At 42.3% G+C, this 18635-nt stretch overlaps 10 non-coding genes across 10 annotated transcripts; all 10 read right to left on the bottom strand.

Annotated features, from left to right (window-relative positions):
* Positions 1 to 81: 81 nt before the first annotated feature.
* Positions 82 to 153, bottom strand: TRNAC-GCA (transfer RNA cysteine (anticodon GCA)). The gene has a single exon. It is a non-coding gene; the product is annotated as a tRNA-Cys (tRNA).
* A 1007-nt stretch (positions 154 to 1160) lies between these two features.
* Positions 1161 to 1232, bottom strand: TRNAC-GCA (transfer RNA cysteine (anticodon GCA)). Its single transcript has one exon. It is a non-coding gene; the product is annotated as a tRNA-Cys (tRNA).
* A 1007-nt stretch (positions 1233 to 2239) lies between these two features.
* TRNAC-GCA (transfer RNA cysteine (anticodon GCA)) lies at positions 2240 to 2311 on the bottom strand. Its single transcript has one exon. It is a non-coding gene; the product is annotated as a tRNA-Cys (tRNA).
* A 1011-nt stretch (positions 2312 to 3322) lies between these two features.
* On the bottom strand, positions 3323 to 3394 carry TRNAY-GUA (transfer RNA tyrosine (anticodon GUA)). Its single transcript has one exon. It is a non-coding gene; the product is annotated as a tRNA-Tyr (tRNA).
* Positions 3395 to 4406: 1012 nt separating this feature from the next.
* Positions 4407 to 4478, bottom strand: TRNAC-GCA (transfer RNA cysteine (anticodon GCA)). The gene has a single exon. It is a non-coding gene; the product is annotated as a tRNA-Cys (tRNA).
* Positions 4479 to 5489: 1011 nt separating this feature from the next.
* TRNAY-GUA (transfer RNA tyrosine (anticodon GUA)) lies at positions 5490 to 5561 on the bottom strand. Its single transcript has one exon. It is a non-coding gene; the product is annotated as a tRNA-Tyr (tRNA).
* Positions 5562 to 6573: 1012 nt separating this feature from the next.
* TRNAC-GCA (transfer RNA cysteine (anticodon GCA)) lies at positions 6574 to 6645 on the bottom strand. Its single transcript has one exon. It is a non-coding gene; the product is annotated as a tRNA-Cys (tRNA).
* Positions 6646 to 7655: 1010 nt separating this feature from the next.
* Positions 7656 to 7727, bottom strand: TRNAC-GCA (transfer RNA cysteine (anticodon GCA)). The gene has a single exon. It is a non-coding gene; the product is annotated as a tRNA-Cys (tRNA).
* Positions 7728 to 11985: 4258 nt separating this feature from the next.
* On the bottom strand, positions 11986 to 12057 carry TRNAC-GCA (transfer RNA cysteine (anticodon GCA)). The gene has a single exon. It is a non-coding gene; the product is annotated as a tRNA-Cys (tRNA).
* Positions 12058 to 13065: 1008 nt separating this feature from the next.
* On the bottom strand, positions 13066 to 13137 carry TRNAC-GCA (transfer RNA cysteine (anticodon GCA)). Its single transcript has one exon. It is a non-coding gene; the product is annotated as a tRNA-Cys (tRNA).
* Between the last annotated feature and the right edge of the window lie 5498 nt (positions 13138 to 18635).

The raw sequence follows: 18635 nt of genomic DNA, 5'->3' as shown, positions 1-18635 counted from the left end.
GGAACACTTACTCTGTCAAAGATGATTCAAATGGAATTGATGAAAAGTCGCAATTACAAACAACAGAATCAAAATAGGGTGAGGGGACACCCGGATTTGAACCAGGGACCTCTTGATCTGCAGTCAAATGCTCTACCACTGAGCTATATCCCCAGCTTGTCAGTAAGATCAGAATAACAAAATATCAGTACATCATGAAAGAGTGTGAGGATCATACTAAGTTGTGCCAGAAAGTACAACCTTGAAACTGTGGAACAGGAGAAGTAGTCCTTAATATTATTTATTAAAGGAAAACTGGATCATTTAAAAAACAGATTTATTTGTTTTATTGTTATTTTATTTGAATAGGCAGTGGTACATAGGACCAATGCCTCTACATACAATGATTGTTTTGAAACATTCTTAAAGGGGAAGAGGTTTTTACGGGACACCTTATCATTTGAGGATTGGTTACCACAATTACGGAGATGGTGAGGAAGTATGATTGTTTTGGGCCAAATTATGGTGGAAAAACATTTCTACGTACCACTACAATTCGGTATTTGGAAGGTACACCCAAAAACCCCTTTCGAATACCTTCCATTTAATACATCAGAAAAAGCCATTTTGCGTTTGCAAATGGCCTGATTCTTCAGACCAGCCTTCTTTCAACTGCAATGATAGTTCGTACATCTTGCACGTAGGCAGAGCTTTTAAGGAGAAATTAAATAGTTCCTACGTTGCACAAAAATGAAGTGCTTCAAAAAACACATACTTTGCATGCACAGAGAAGAGGTGGAATATATGTAAGACTGAAGACACAGGTGAAATGAGAAATAGATTGCTTCGCTGCCAAGTTTTATACGCCATTTCTTCAGTGCAATACAAGAAAGCACCAAACAGTACAACAAAGTTGTCAATTGGTTTCATAGTCCATTCCCTTTGTTTAGTGCTGTGAAAGGAAGAGCCGAATTCCAAAATTGATCAATGATGTTTCAGAAATTTCCCAAAGGGAATACCAGGCCGAGTGCTAAAAACTGCATTTACTCACAGGCTTTGAGCAGGAAACACTGAAATGCTATTAAAGTGCAATATCCACGGGAACACTGACTCTGTCAAAGATGATCCAAATGGAATTGATGAAAAGTCCCAATTACAAACAACAGAATCAAAATAGGGTGAGGGGACACCCGGATTTGAACTAGGGACCTCTTGATCTGCAGTCAAATGCTCTACCACTGAGCTATATCCCCAGCTTTTCAGTAAAATTAGAATGACAAAATATCAGTACATCATGAAAGAGTGTGAGGATCATACTAAGTTGTGCCAGAAAGTACAACCTTGAAACTGTGGAACAGGAGAAGTAGTCCTTAATATTATTTATTAAAGGAAAACTGGATCATTTAAAAAACAGATTTATTTGTTTCATTGTTATTTTATTTGAATAGGCAGTGGTACATAGGACCAATGCCTCTACATACAATGATTGTTTTGAAACATTCTTAAAGGGGAAGAGGTTTTTACGGGACACCTTATCATTTGAGGATTGGTTACCACAATTACGGAGATGGTGAGGAAGTATGATTGTTTTGGGCCAAATTATGGTGGAAAAACATTTCTACGTACCACTACAATTCGGTATTTGGAAGGTACACCCAAAAACCCCTTTCGAATACCTTCCATTTAATACATCAGAAAAAGCCATTTTGCGTTTGCAAATGGCCTGATTCTTCAGACCAGCCTTCTTTCAACTGCAATGATAGTTCGTACATCTTGCACGTAGGCAGAGCTTTTAAGGAGAAATTAAATAGTTCCTACGTTGCACAAAAATGAAGTGCTTCAAAAAACACATACTTTGCATGCACAGAGAAGAGGTGGAATATATGTAAGACTGAAGACACAGGTGAAATGAGAAATAGATTGCTTCGCTGCCAAGTTTTATACGCCATTTCTTCAGTGCAATACAAGAAAGCACCAAACAGTACAACAAAGTTGTCAATTGGTTTCATAGTCCATTCCCTTTGTTTAGTGCTGTGAAAGGAAGAGCCGAATTCCAAAATTGATCAATGATGTTTCAGAAATTTCCCAAAGGGAATACCAGGCCGAGTGCTAAAAACTGCATTTACTCACAGGCTTTGAGCAGGAAACACTGAAATGCTATTAAAGTGCAATATCCACGGGAACACTGACTCTGTCAAAGATGATCCAAATGGAATTGATGAAAAGTCCCAATTACAAACAACAGAATCAAAATAGGGTGAGGGGACACCCGGATTTGAACTAGGGACCTCTTGATCTGCAGTCAAATGCTCTACCACTGAGCTATATCCCCAGCTTTTCAGTAAAATTAGAATGACAAAATATCAGTACATCATGAAAGAGTGTGAGGATCATACTAAGTTGTGCCAGAAAGTACAACCTTGAAACTGTGGAACAGGAGAAGTAGTCCTTAATATTATTTATTAAAGGAAAACTGGATCATTTAAAAAACAGATTTATTTGTTTCATTGTTATTTTATTTGAATAGGCAGTGGTACATAGGACCAATGCCTCTACATACAATGATTGTTTTGAAACATTCTTAAAGGGGAAGAGGTTTTACGGGACACCTTATCATACGCGGATTGGTTACCACAATCACGGAGATGGTGATGAAGTATGATTGTTTTGGGCCAAATTATGGTGGAAAAACATTTCTACGTACCACTACAATTCGGTATTTGGAAGGTACACCCAAACACCCCTTTCGAATACCTTCCATTTAATACATCAGCAAATGCCATTTTGCGTTTGCAAATGGCCTGATTCTTCAGACCAGCCTTCTTCCACCTGCAATGATAGTTCGTACATCTTGCACGTAGGCAGAGCTTTTAAGGAGAAATTAAATAGTTCCTACGTTGCACAAAAATGAAGTGCTTCAAACAAACACATACTTTGCATGCACAGAGAAGAGGTGGAATATATGTAAGACTGAAGACACAGGTGAAATGAGAAATAGATTGACGGCTTCGCTGCCAAGTTTTATACGCCATTTCTTCAGTGCAATACAAGAAAGCACCGAACAGTATAACAAAGTTGTCAATCGGTTTCATAGTCCATTCCCTTTGTTTAGTGCTGTGAAAGGAAGAGCCGAATTCCAAAATTGATCAACGATGTTTCAGAAATTTCCCAAAGGGAATACCAAGCCGAGTGTTAAAAACTGCATTTACTCACAGGCTTTGAGCAGGAAACACTTAAATGCTATTAAAGTGCAATATCCAAGGGAACACTGACTCTGTCAAAGATGATCCAAATGGAATTGATGAAAAGTCCCAATTACAAACAACAGAATCAAAATAGGGTGAGGGGACACCCGGATTAGAACCAGGGACCTCTTGATCTACAGTCAAATGCTCTACCACTGAGCTATATCCCCAGCTTTTCAATAAAATCAGAATGACAAAATATCAGTACATCATGAAAGAGTGTGAGGATCATACTAAGTTGTGCCAGAAAGTACAACCTTGATACTGTGGAACAGGAGAAGTAGTCCTTAATATTATTTATTAAAGGAAAACTGGATCATTTAAAAAACAGATTTATTTGTTTCATTGTTATTTTATTTGAATAGGCAGTGGTACATAGGTCCAATGCCTCTACATACAATGATTGTTTTGAAACATTCTTAAAGTGGAAGAGGTTTTTACGGGACACCTTATCATTTGAGGATTGGTTACCACAATCACTGAGATGGTGATGAAGTATGATTGTTTTGGGTCAAATTATGGTGGAAAAACATTTCCACGTACCACTACAATTCGGTATTTGGAAGGTACACCCAAACACCCCTTTCGAATACCTTCCATTTAATACATCAGAAAAAGCCATTTTGCGTTTGCAAATGGCCTGATTCTTCAGACCAGCCTTCTTGCAACTGCAATGATAATTCCTACATCTTGCACGTAGGCAGAGCTTTTAAGGAGAAATTAAATAGTTCCTAGGTTGCACTAAAATGAAGTGCTTCAAACAAACACATACTTTGCATGCACAGAGAAGAGGTGGAATATATGTAAGACTGAAGACACAGGTGAAATGAGAAATAGATTGACTGCTTCGCTGCCAAGTTTTATACGCCATTTCTTCAGTGCAATACAAGAAAGCACCAAACAGTATAACAAAGTTGTCAATTGGTTTCATAGTCCATTCCCTTTGTTGAGTGCTGTGAAAGGAAGAGCCGAAATCCAAAATTGATCAATGATGTTTCAGAAATTTCCCAAAGGGAATACCAGGCCGAGTGCTAAAAACTGCATTTACTCACAGGCTTTGAGCAGGAAACACTGAAATGCTATTAAAGTGCAATATCCACGGGAACACTGACTCTGTCAAAGATGATCCAAATGGAATTGATGAAAAGTCCCAATTACAAACAACAGAATCAAAATAGGGTGAGGGGACACCCGGATTTGAACTAGGGACCTCTTGATCTGCAGTCAAATGCTCTACCACTGAGCTATATCCCCAGCTTTTCAGTAAAATTAGAATGACAAAATATCAGTACATCATGAAAGAGTGTGAGGATCATACTAAGTTGTGCCAGAAAGTACAACCTTGAAACTGTGGAACAGGAGAAGTAGTCCTTAATATTATTTATTAAAGGAAAACTGGATCATTTAAAAAACAGATTTATTTGTTTCATTGTTATTTTATTTGAATAGGCAGTGGTACATAGGACCAATGCCTCTACATACAATGATTGTTTTGAAACATTCTTAAAGGGGAAGAGGTTTTACGGGACACCTTATCATACGCGGATTGGTTACCACAATCACGGAGATGGTGATGAAGTATGATTGTTTTGGGCCAAATTATGGTGGAAAAACATTTCTACGTACCACTACAATTCGGTATTTGGAAGGTACACCCAAACACCCCTTTCGAATACCTTCCATTTAATACATCAGCAAATGCCATTTTGCGTTTGCAAATGGCCTGATTCTTCAGACCAGCCTTCTTCCACCTGCAATGATAGTTCGTACATCTTGCACGTAGGCAGAGCTTTTAAGGAGAAATTAAATAGTTCCTACGTTGCACAAAAATGAAGTGCTTCAAACAAACACATACTTTGCATGCACAGAGAAGAGGTGGAATATATGTAAGACTGAAGACACAGGTGAAATGAGAAATAGATTGACGGCTTCGCTGCCAAGTTTTATACGCCATTTCTTCAGTGCAATACAAGAAAGCACCGAACAGTATAACAAAGTTGTCAATCGGTTTCATAGTCCATTCCCTTTGTTTAGTGCTGTGAAAGGAAGAGCCGAATTCCAAAATTGATCAACGATGTTTCAGAAATTTCCCAAAGGGAATACCAAGCCGAGTGTTAAAAACTGCATTTACTCACAGGCTTTGAGCAGGAAACACTTAAATGCTATTAAAGTGCAATATCCAAGGGAACACTGACTCTGTCAAAGATGATCCAAATGGAATTGATGAAAAGTCCCAATTACAAACAACAGAATCAAAATAGGGTGAGGGGACACCCGGATTAGAACCAGGGACCTCTTGATCTACAGTCAAATGCTCTACCACTGAGCTATATCCCCAGCTTTTCAATAAAATCAGAATGACAAAATATCAGTACATCATGAAAGAGTGTGAGGATCATACTAAGTTGTGCCAGAAAGTACAACCTTGATACTGTGGAACAGGAGAAGTAGTCCTTAATATTATTTATTAAAGGAAAACTGGATCATTTAAAAAACAGATTTATTTGTTTCATTGTTATTTTATTTGAATAGGCAGTGGTACATAGGTCCAATGCCTCTACATACAATGATTGTTTTGAAACATTCTTAAAGTGGAAGAGGTTTTTACGGGACACCTTATCATTTGAGGATTGGTTACCACAATCACTGAGATGGTGATGAAGTATGATTGTTTTGGGTCAAATTATGGTGGAAAAACATTTCCACGTACCACTACAATTCGGTATTTGGAAGGTACACCCAAACACCCCTTTCGAATACCTTCCATTTAATACATCAGAAAAAGCCATTTTGCGTTTGCAAATGGCCTGATTCTTCAGACCAGCCTTCTTGCAACTGCAATGATAATTCCTACATCTTGCACGTAGGCAGAGCTTTTAAGGAGAAATTAAATAGTTCCTAGGTTGCACTAAAATGAAGTGCTTCAAACAAACACATACTTTGCATGCACAGAGAAGAGGTGGAATATATGTAAGACTGAAGACACAGGTGAAATGAGAAATAGATTGACTGCTTCGCTGCCAAGTTTTATACGCCATTTCCTCAGTGCAATACAAGAAAGCACCAAACAGTATAACAAAGTTGTCAATTGGTTTCATAGTCCATTCCCTTTGTTGAGTGCTGTGAAAGGAAGAGCCGAAATCCAAAATTGATCAATGATGTTTCAGAAATTTCACAAAGGGAATACCAAGCCGAGTGTTAAAAACTGCATTTACTCACAGGCTTTGAGCAGGAAACACTGAAATGCTATTAAAGTGCAATATCCAAGGGAACACTTATTCTGTCAAAGATGATCCAAATGGAATTGATGAAAAGTCCCAATTACAAACAACAGAATCAAAATAGGGTGAGGGGACACCCGGATTTGAACCAGGGACCTCTTGATCTGCAGTCAAATGCTCTACCACTGAGCTATATGCCCAGCTTTTCAGTAAAATCAGAATGACAAAATATCAGTACATCATGAAAGAGTGTAAGGATCATACTAAATTGTGTCAGAAAGTACAACATTGAAACTGTGGAACAGGAGAAGTAGTCCTTAATATTATTTATTAAAGGAAAACTGGATCATTTAAAAAATAGATTTATTTGTTTCATTGTTATTTTATTTGAATAGGCAGTGGTACATAGGACCAATGCCTCTACATACAATGATTGTTTTGAAACATTCTTAAAGGGGAAGAGGTTTTTATGGGACACCTTATCATTTGAGGATTGGTTACCACAATTACGGAGATGGTGATGAAGTATGATTGTTTTGGGCCAAATTATGGTGGAAAAACATTTCTACGTACCACTACAATTCGGTATTTGAAAGGAACTCCCAAACACCCCTTTCGAATACCTTCCATTTAATACATCAGAAAAAGCCATTTTGCGTTTTGAAATGGCCTGATTCTTCAGACCAGCCTTCTTGCAACTGCAATGATAGTTCGTACATCTTGCACGTAGGCAGAAGTTTTAAGGAGAAATTAAATAGTTCCTACGTTGCACAAAAAATGAAGTGCTTCAAACAAACACATACTTTGCATGCACAGAGAAGAGGGGGAATATATGTAAGACTGAAGACACGGGTGAAATGAGAAATAGATTGACTGCTTTGCTGCCAGTATTCTACGCATTTCTTCAGTGCAATACAGGAAAGCACCAAACAGTATAACAAAGTTGTCAATTGGTTTCATAGTCCATTCCCTATGTTTGGTGCTGTGAAAGGAAGAGCCGAATGCCAAAATAGATCAATGTTGTTTCAGAAAGTTCCCAAAGGGAATACCAAGCCCAGTGTAAGAAATGCATCTACTCACAGGTTTTGAGGAGCAAACACTGTATTGCTATTAAAGTGCAATATCCAGGGGAACACTGACTCTGTCAAAGATGATCCAAATGGAATTGATGAAAAGTTCCAATTACAAACAGCAGAATCAAAATAGGGTGAGGGGACACCCGGATTTGAACCAGGGACCTCTTGATCTGCAGTCAAATGCTCTACCACTGAGCTATATCCCCAGCTTTTCAGTAAAATCAGAATGACAAAATATCAGTACATCATGAAAGAGTGTGAGGATCATACTAAGGTGTGCCAGAAAGTACAACCTTGAAACTGTTGAACACGAGAAGTAGTCCTTAATATTATTTATTAAAGGAAAACTGGATCATTTAAAAAACAGATTTATTTGTTTCATTGTTATTTTATTTGAGTAGGCAGTGGTACATAGGAGAATGCCTCTACATACAATGATTGTTTTGAAACATTCTTTAAGGGGAAGAGGTTTTTACAGGACACCTTATCATTTGAGGATTGGTTACCACAATCACGGAGATGGTGATGAAGTAAGATTGTTTTGGGCCAAATTATGGTGGAAAAACATTTCTACGTACCACTACAATTCGGTATTTGGAAGGTACACCCAAACACCCCTTTCCAATACCTTCCATTTAATACATCAGAAAAAGCCATTTTGCGTTTGCAAATGGCCTGATTCTTCAGACCAGCCGTCTTGCAACTGCAATGATAGTTCGTACATCTTGCACGTAGGCAGAGCTTTTAAGGAGAAATTAAATAGTTCCTACGTTGCACATAAATGAAGTGCTTCAAACAAACACATACTTTGCATGTACAGAGAAGAGATGGAATATATGTAAGACTGAAGACACAGGTGAAATGAGAAATAGATTGACTGCTTCGCTGCCAAGTTTTATACGCCATTTCTTCAGTGCAATACAAGAAAGCACCAAACAGCATAACAAAGTTGTCAATTGGTTTCATAGTCCAATCCCTTTGTTTAGTGCAGTGAAAGGAAGAGCCGAATTTCAAAATTGATCAATGATGTTTCAGAAATTTCCCAAAGGGAATAACAAGCCGAGTGTTAAAAACTGCATTTACTCACAGGTTTTGAGCAGGAAACACTGAAATGCTATTAAAGTGCAATATCCAAGGGAACACTGACTCTGTCAAAGATGATCCGAATGGAATTGATGAAAAGTCCCAATTACAAACAACAGAATCAAAATAGGGTGAGGGGACACCCAGATTTGAACCAGGGACCTCTTGATCTGCAGTAAAATGCTCTATAACTGAGCTATATCCCCAGCTTTTCAGTAAAGTCAGACTGACAAAATATCAGTACATCATGAACGAGTGTGAGGATCATACTAAGTTGTGCCAGAAAGTACAACCTTGAAACTGTGGAACAGGAGAAGTAGTCCTTAATATTATTTATTAAAGGAAAACTGGATCATTTAAAAAACAGATTTATTTGTTTCATTGTTTTTTTATTTGAATAGGCAGTGGTACATAGGACCAATGCCTCTACATACAATGATTGTTTTGAAACATTCTTAAAGGGGAAGAGTTTTTTACGGGACACCTTATCATTTGTGGATTGGTTACCACAATCACGGAGATGGTGATGAAGTATGATTGTTTTGGGCCAAATTATGGTGGAAAAACATTTCTACGTACCACTACAATTCGGTATTTGGAAGGTAAACCCAAACACCCCTTTCGAATACCTTCCATTTAATACATCAGAAAAAGCCATTTTGCGTTTGCAAATGGCCTGATTCTTCAGACGAGCCTTCTTGCAACTGCAATGACAGTTCGTACATCTTGCACATAGGCAGAGCTTTTAAGGAGAAATTAAATAGTTCCTACGTTGCACAAAAATGAAGTGCTTCAAACAAACACATACTTTGCATGCACAGAGAAGAGGTGGAATATATGTAAGTCTGAAGACACAGGTGAAATGAGAAATAGATTGACTGCTTCGCTGCCAAGTTTTATACGCCATTTCTTCAGTGCAATACAAGAAAGCACAAAACAGTATCACAAAGTTGTCAATTGGTTTCATAGTCCATTCCCTTTGTTTAGTGCTGTGAAAGGAAGAGCGAATTCCAAAATTGATCAATGATGTTTCAGAAATTTCCCAAAGGGAATACCAAGCCGAGTGTTAAAAACTGCATTTACTCACAGGCTTTGAGCAGGAAACCCTGAAATGCTATTTAAGTGCAATATCCAAGGGAACACTGACTCTGTCAAAGATGATCCAAATGGAATTGATGAAAAGTCCAAATTACAAACAACTGAATGAAAATAGGGTGAGGGGACACCCAGATTTGAACCAGGGACCTCTTGATCTGCAGTCAAATGCTTTACCACTGAGCTATATCCCCAGCTTTTCAGTAAAGTCAGAATGATAAAATATCAGTATATCATGAAAGAGTATGAGGATCATACTAAGTTGTGCCAGAAAGTACAACCTTGAAACTGTGGAACAGGAGAAGCAGTCCTTAATATTATTTATTAAAGGAAAACTGGATCATTTAAAAAACAGATTTATTTGTTTCATTGTTATTTTATTTGAATATGCAGTGGTACATAGGACCAATGCATCTACATAAAATGATTGTTTTGAAACATTGTTAAAGGGGAAGAGGTTTTTACGGGACACCTTATCATTTGAGGATTGGTTACCACAATCACGGAGATGGTGATGAAGTATGATTGTTTTGGGCCAAATTATGGTGGAAAAACATTTCTACGTACCACTACAATTCGGTATTTGCAAGGTACACCCAAACACCCCTTTCGAATACCTTCAATTTAATACATCAGAAAAAGCCATTTTGCGCTTGCAAATGGCCTGATTCTTCAGACCAGCCTTCTTGCAACTGCAATGATAGTTCGTACATCTTGCACGTAGGCAGAGCTTTTAAGGAGAAATTAAATAGTTCCTACGTTGCACAAAAATGAAGTGCTTCAAACAAACACATACTTTGCATGCACAGAGAAGAGGTGGAATATATGTAAGACTGAAGACACAGGTGAAATGAGAAATAGATTGACTGCATCGCTGCCAAGTATGATACGCCATTTCTTCAGTGCAATACAAGAAAGCACCAAACAGTATAACAAAGTTGTCAATTGGTTTCGTAGTCCATTCCCTTTGTTTAGTGCTGTGAAAGGAAGAGCCGAATTCCAAAATTGATCAATGATGTTTCAGAAATTTCCCAAAGGGAATACCAAGCCGAGTGTTAAAAACTGCATTTACTTACAGGCTTTGAGCAGGAAACACTGAAATGCTATTAAAGTGCAATATCCAAGGGAACACTGACTCTGTCAAAGAGGATCCAAATGGTATTGATGAAAAGTCCCAATTACAAACAACAGAATCAAAATAGGGTGAGGGCACACCCGGATTTGAACCAGGGACCTCTTGATCTGCAGTAAAATGCTCTACCACTGAGCTATATCCCCAGCTTTTCAGTAAGATCAGAATGACAAAATATCAGTACATCATGAAAGAGTGTGAGGATCATACTAAGTTGTGCCGGAAAGTTCAACCTTGAAACTGTGGAACAGGAGAAGTAGTCCTTAATATTATTTATTAAAGGAAAACTGGGTCATTTAAAAAACAGATGTATTTGTTTCATTGTTATTTTATTTGAATAGGCAGTGGTACATAGGACCAATGCCTCTATATACAATGATTGTTTTGAAACATTCTTAAAGGGGCAGAGGATTTTACGGTACACCTTATCATTTGAGGATTGGTTACCACAATCACTGAGATGGTGATGAAGTATGATTGTTTTGGGCCAAATTATGGTGGAAAAACATTTCTACGTACCGCTACAATTCGGTATTTGAAAGGTACACCCAAACACCCTTTCGAATACCTTCCATTTAATACATCAAAAAAAGCCATTTTGCGTTTGCAAACGGCCTGATTCTTCAGACCAGCCTTCTTGCAACTGCAATGATAGCTCGTACATCTTGCACGTAGGCAGAAGTTTTAAGGAGAAATTAAATAGTTCCTACGTTGCACAAAAATGAAGTGCTTCAAACAAACACATACTTTGCATGCACAGAGAAGAGGTGGAATATATGTAAGACTGAAGACACGGGTGAAATGAGAAATAGATTGACTGCTTTGCTGCCAGTATTCTACGCCATTTCTTCAGTGCAATACAGGAAAGCACCAAAAATATAACAAAGTTGTTAATTGGTTTCATAGTCCATTCCCTATGTTTGGTGCTGTGAAAGGAAGAGCCGAATGCCAACATAGATCAATGTTGTTTCAGAAAGTTCCCAAAGGGAATACCAAGCCCAGTGTAAAAAATGCATTTACTCACAGGTTTTGAGGAGCAAACACTGTAATGCTATTAACGTGCAATATCCAAGGGAACACTGACTCTGTCAAAGATGATCCAAATGGAATTGATGAAAAGTTCCAATTACAAACAACAGAATCAAAAAAGGGTGAGGGGACACCCGGATTTGAACCAGGGACCTCTTGATCTGCAGTCAAATGCTCTACCACTGAGCTATATCCCCAGCTTTTAAGGAAATCAGAATGACAAACTATCAGTACATCATGAAAGAGTGTGAGGATCATACTAAGGTGTGCCATTAGGTACAACCTTGAAACTGTTGAACAGGAGAAGTAGTCCTTAATATTATTTAATAAAGGAAAACTGGATCATTTAAAAAACAGATTTATTTGTTTCATTGTTATTTTATTAGAATAGGCAGTGGTACATAGGACAATGCCTCTACATACAATGATTGTTTTGAAACATTCTTTAAGGGGAAGAGGTTTTTACGGGACACCTTATCATTTGAGGATTGGTTACCACAATCACGGAGATGGTGATGAAGTAAGATTGTTTTGGGCCAAATTATGGTGGAAAAACATTTCTACGTACAACTACAATTCGGTATTTGGAAGGTACACCCAAACACCCCTTTCAAAAACCTTCCATTTAATACATCAGAAAAAGCCATTTTGCATTTGCAAATGGCCTGATTCTTCAGACCAGCCTTCTTGCAACTGCAATGATAGTTCGTACACCTTGCACGTAGGCAGAGCTTTTAAGGAGAAATTAAATAATTCCTACGTTGCACAAAAATGAAGTGCTTCAAACAAACACATACTTTGCATGCACAGAGAAGAGGTGGAATATATGTAAGACTGAAGACACAGGTAAAATGAGAAATAGATTGACTGCTTCGCTGCCAAGTTTTATACGCCATTTCTTCAGTGCATTACAAGAAAGCACCAAACAGTATAACAAAGTTGTCAATTGGTTTCATAGTCCATTCCCTTTGTTTAGTGCTGTGAAAGGAAGAGCCGAATTCCAAAATTGATCAATGATTTTCAGAAATTTCCCAAAGGGAATACCAAGCCGAGTTTAAAAACTGCATTTACTCACAGGTTTTGAGCAGGAAACACTGAAATGCTATTAAAGTGCAATATCCAAGGGAACACTGACTCTGTCAAAGATGATCCAAATGGAATTGATGAAAAGTCCCAATTACAAACAACAGATATAAAATAGGGTGAGGGGACACCCGGATTTGAACCAGGGACCTCTTGATCTGCAGTCTAATGCTCTACCACTGAGCTATATCCCCAGCTTTTCAGTAAAATCAGAATGACAAAATATCAGTACATCATGAAAGAGTGTGAGGATCATATGGCCGGGATGCCCGCCACCCCCTCCCAACACATATCCCCAAGGATGGGAAGTCGGACAATAGTTGAACTTTTGGAAGACGGGAGGGAGTCACCCTCCCGGCCGTATTTATTAAAATATGAAACAAAATTTAAAACATTAAATAAAAGTTTCATCATTATGCATTATGTACAATTTGACATTTATTACATTTCGATGCAGTCATGTACTTTTGGCTAACATCCTGAAAATGCATACACTCTAATTCAAATTGTACATCCTAGCATTAAGGGCCAACGGCAAGGTCTTAACCGGTGTCAGATCCCTACTACCAAACTCCCGCCCTCACCGTGTGAGCGGCGCATGCGCAGAGGGCTCTACCCTCATTGCCAACTGCAACTTCCCTTGTCGTGGTGGGGGCCCCCTTTCTACTCGACGCCATCTTAAGGGTCGTCCGACTTCCCGTATGAGGTCTCTGTAGGAAGGACAGCGTGGACTCTCCCCCCCAACCCCACACTCTCTATCCGCCGTCGTGGATATCCGGCCCCCGGGAAATTAGTCAGGAGGGGCATTTAACCACCTCCCCCCTGGGAGGGGCCCATGGCCATCTCCCCCTAGGCGCCCCATCCTTAGTGGGTGCCGCCTCCCCAATGGCCGTCTTCCCCCGGGTGCTCCCATCCATTGTGGGTGGCGCCCCACTCTAGGGACCTTTAAATTCCTGCTCACCGATCATGACCTTACCGCCACAGACCGGATAGTTGACCGACTATCCGGTCCCCCCAACTCCTCCTATAGGTCATGCTTCCTCAAACCTCTCAGCCATGCAACAAAATCTCCTATTAGTAAATCATTCCCCTCCCTGGACAGGTGAACCCCATCGTTCAGATACATATGATCACCCCGGATACACCCATGAGGAATGACATGCATCTGTTCAGAACGGAACTGTCTATTAATCTTATTGTTGACCCGTTTAACTGAATGGTTCAGAGCTGACACCGAAAGGCCCCCCTGCCACCTCCTTCTAGGAATCATGTGGGACCAGGCAATCGTGCACCCCGGGACTCTTTTAGCCAACCAGCTAACAGCCAACAAGATTCGTTCTAGCAACACTCGTCTACCTAGTGTCACCAAATCGTTGCCACCCAGGTGTACTATGACTATAGATGGCGGTGACCTATGCCGCCCTAAAAGTCCCTCGAAAAATGACTCAAATTTGTCAAAAACAAGCCCACCTTTCCCATGGAAAGTCACTCTGAACCCGTATTCCCCAGGTGCGTGAATCGCGTCACCTTCCATGAATACGTCACCGGCGCGCCTCACGTATGAGTGGCCCACGACCGATACCATCCTCTCCCCAGTCGGTGATCTCTGACCGCTGGTCTCTTGATGTAGGGTCGACCTCCAATTCCGCCCTGCATGGCAGGCCCGCGAAACTGCAAAGTAAACAAAAGACAGAAAACGTGAGTGCATGTCAATTGATTACTTACAACATGTGCAATCGCACATACCTCTTGAAGCAATTCGAGGACCAACGGCCCAATTGTTTCACTTCCTCGGCACTCTGACCCCTGGCTGTAGCCTCTGTAACAGCCCCTATCCTAAAGGAGTGGGTCCCAAAATCGCACGGGTCCATGCCCGCGTCAGCGATTGCCAGTGCCAGCACCCTCTGAAAATGAAATCTTGTCAGTGGGGTGCCATCCTTGTGTCTGAGCAAGCTCCCCCCCCAAGCGGCCGCTCTTAGCGCCAAATAGTCTTCCACAGACTTCAACGGGCAGACGGGGGACCCACGCTTGCGCTGTACGACCACACTATCTCCCGTAGCCCCCTGGTCGGTCTTGGACCTGGCTATCATGATTACCATCGAATCACCCCTTATCTGGATGTGATCCCTGCACAAACCTCCCTCCATCTCTCTCTTGTTCCTTGCGACAAGCTCGCTCACCCTCATGGCCCCATGAAATGCCAATGTGAACGCTGCCCGGAACAGAACTGCTTCGTAATGGGAGGAACACGTCTCGTCCAGCTTTGCTAAAAGCAGAGACAGTCTGTCTAAGCCAATCGGGTGCCTCGTATCTCTCTTGCAACCCTCAAGGCGCTGCCAGCCGCGAAGGGCTTTCTTCACCAAAAAAGAACCTGTAGGAGCTTTTATGCCATGTACCTGGGCCATGAAGGAAATGGCCGCCCTATGCCTACCGGCCGTTGCCACTGATCGGCCCTCCCTGTGTAGTGCAACCAGGTACCCCAGGAAGGATTCCTCCTGACCCCAATGCAGACTCCCTACGGGACCCAAATATGTGCAATAGGAACGAAACGCTCCTTCGTATGCTTTCCTTGTCCTGGGGGCTAGACTCGCTGCCACGAGGTCTTGTAATCCGAGGCACCGATTAGCCACATCGCTTCTGGGAATGGTGCTGCCTCTAGGTCTGCTGTGGGCAGATAACCCCTGAATGCCTGCATATGTGAAGGAGAGAGTGCATCAGCCGCATGATTCAGTACACCTGGCACATGTTTCGCCCTGAACAGTACATTCAATCTCATGCACAGCAGCACAATCTCTTTCAACAATCTCAAAATCAATTTGCAGCGTGCTGCCTGTTGGTTAATGCAATCTACGACAGTCATATTGTCAGACCAAAACACCACCGAGCGGCCCCTGAAGTCATCAGCCCATGTCATCAGAGCAACCCAGATGGGGAATAACTCCAGAAACCCAATGTTACCTGTGAGGCCGTTGGAGCGCCACCAAGTTGGCCATGTCTGTGCCGACCATCGATCACCTAAGATGGCGCCAAAACCCACGCTCCCTGCCGAGTCGGTCCATAGACCTAATTCCTCCGAAGACTCTGGCGGGGAGCTCCAGACGACTCGACCGTTGAAGTCCGCCAGAAATGCCAACCAAATACGCATATCCTGGCGAACCTCTCCAGACAGTCTCGTACGGTGGTGAGCCTCTTTGAGACCACCCATAGCCTGCGCGATAGAGCGCGAAAACGGGCGGGCAATAGGAATCACTCTTAAGGCAAAATTAAGCTGACCCACTGTTTGTTGTAACTGGTGCAGGGTCACTTTCTTCCCACCCAGGCATTGCATCAAGGAAGCCCGGAACTTGGTCACTTTGTCTACTGGTAGTCGGAAACACCCCTCCACAGAATCGAGCTCAATACCCAGAAACTCCATTGAAGTAGATGGTCCGACCGTCTTACCTGGTGCCAATGGGACACCGAATTCATTCATGAGGATGCAGAAATCATACAGCGCCTGTGCGCAATTCATATCACCGGCTGCCCCCAAAAACAGAAAATCATCCAGATAATGCATAACATGTCTATGCCCTGTGGCCTCTGTAAATGCCCATTCCAAAAAACAGCTAAACATCTCAAAATATGCACATGAAATGGAACAACCCATGGGCATGCATTTATCCATGTAATAATTACCCTGAAATGCAAAACCTAGCAGACGCTGATCCTGCGGGTGCACCGGAAGCAACCGGAATGCTGATTCGATATCACATTTCGCCATCAGCGCCCCAGGGCCTAGGTGGTTAAATATAGCCACGGCATCGTCGAACGATGCGTACCGTACCGAACAAACTTCTGGGTCTATGGCATCATTCACCGAGGAACCCCTGGGAGCAGAAAGGTTATGTATGAGTCTAAACTCCCCCGGATCTTTCTTCGGGACAACCCCTAAAGGGGAACATATGAAATCGGCCACCGGCGGGCAGGAAAAGGGGCCAGCCACTCGTCCGAAACTGACTTCTTTTGCTATTTTCTTCTCTGCCACACTTGGGTTGTGTCGTACCGATAACTGGTTTCTACAAAAGGAATTCCCCCGAACTTCCCCCACCGGGATGTGGAAGCCATGTAAGAATCCCTTCCTCAACACCCCAGCGGACACATGATCAGGGTATTTGTTTAACCACGGAATCATAACCATGAGATCAACGGGTGTCGGCAATCTGTTACAAAGGTCCACCTCACTCCTGCTTAGGTCCTCCTTTTCCACCCGTCCCGCCATTTTTTGATCTACATGCACTTTCCGGGTGTGAGGAATTCCCACAGCCGGCACACACATGCTTAAACTTGCATGTCCCCTGCGGTCTGTTACAATTGTCTCGATTGAAGCCCCAACAGACCCCTCCTTGTCCGCCCTTCCCGCCAACTCTAGGCTGATAGCCCCCACTTGTGCCTGCTCGAAAGGGCACCCCGGGCTTTTGGCGGACAACTCCGGACCCGCTCCCGCCTGGCGAGGACGTACCTGTCGCCCCTGGCAGGAGTTGCTTGTGCCATGACACCGAGTCCAAACAATCCCAAGACAGAGAAGCATCATATTCCTTTGCTTTACGGAACTTCATGTCATAGCCTTTCCATTCTTCCCCCTCATACATTGAATAAAAATCCATAATGCGATTCTGATAGCAAACCAACTCAGTCATAACATCAGGTTTACGTTCCCCCATAACTGCGGTAAATATAGAGAAGGCCTTAACCCAGTTCGTCACCGTCTCTTCCACCCTGAACTCGGCCATCTTGGCGCGCCATACACTAGGGTGCCACAAATCTTTCTGCGTTTTAGCATACTCCATCTCACGATGGTCCGTTAACAAAGAAAACATGTTGACATACTTGTCTCCCCATATTAACTCTTTTGTGGCCAAGGGAACGTGCTGTGCCACCTTTTCCCGCCTTGAGGGTATCGAGCCCTCCCCCACCATTGGCAATGCGAGCTTACCCGGATCGGCTATTGTTGCCGCCGCCTTCTCTTGACCAGCTGCTGGTACTCCTGGCGCCACCTGTGAGGGAACAAGAGGAACACTCGCCTTCGCGACATCTCTCGATTGCCGCAACTGCTTCATTAACACTCTGGCTTCTTCGGCCGGATCTCCCGGGGTCGCTGTGCCCCCCACCTTTGTTTTAAGCCATGCGGTCAACTGTGCGGCCAATTCTGGGGGCATATCATCATCCTCGGTCGAGGTGATCACCACTGGGATAGGCTGGCCTAAAACTGGTTCCTGAACCGGGTTACCAGCCGGTACTAGGGGGACGATGGTCGGCACCTCTGGTGCCGGGACCCCCCCCCGAGACTGCCCTTTCTTTGACCCGCATCCCCCTTAACCCGGGAACCACTCCCGGCAAGGCCGGGCCTATTACCTTTTTCGGCTGACCTGGGTCGTTCATTGCAGCCAATTGTTTCTTTACCTCCGCCAAACCTCTACCGAGCGATTGGACTTGACCGAGCTTTCGGTCCATACAAGCCATCCGGTTCGACAACAGGCGTAACACCTTCTCCATCTCGGAACCCTTTCCTGCTAGCTTGCTAGGCATGGTTTCGAGTCCTCCGCCTGTAGTCGATCCACGAGGTCCTGAAATCCGTGTCGAACTGAAAGAGAAAAAACAGGATTACCACGTTCAAAATTGCTGCTTGTTCCGTCGAGGGCTCACGAGCAACGAG

The sequence above is a fragment of the Lissotriton helveticus genome, chromosome 1_2 (genome assembly GCF_964261635.1).
Source record: "Lissotriton helveticus chromosome 1_2, aLisHel1.1, whole genome shotgun sequence".
NCBI lineage: Eukaryota > Metazoa > Chordata > Amphibia > Caudata > Salamandridae > Lissotriton > Lissotriton helveticus.
This window is presented reverse-complemented; position numbering and strand designations above follow the sequence as displayed.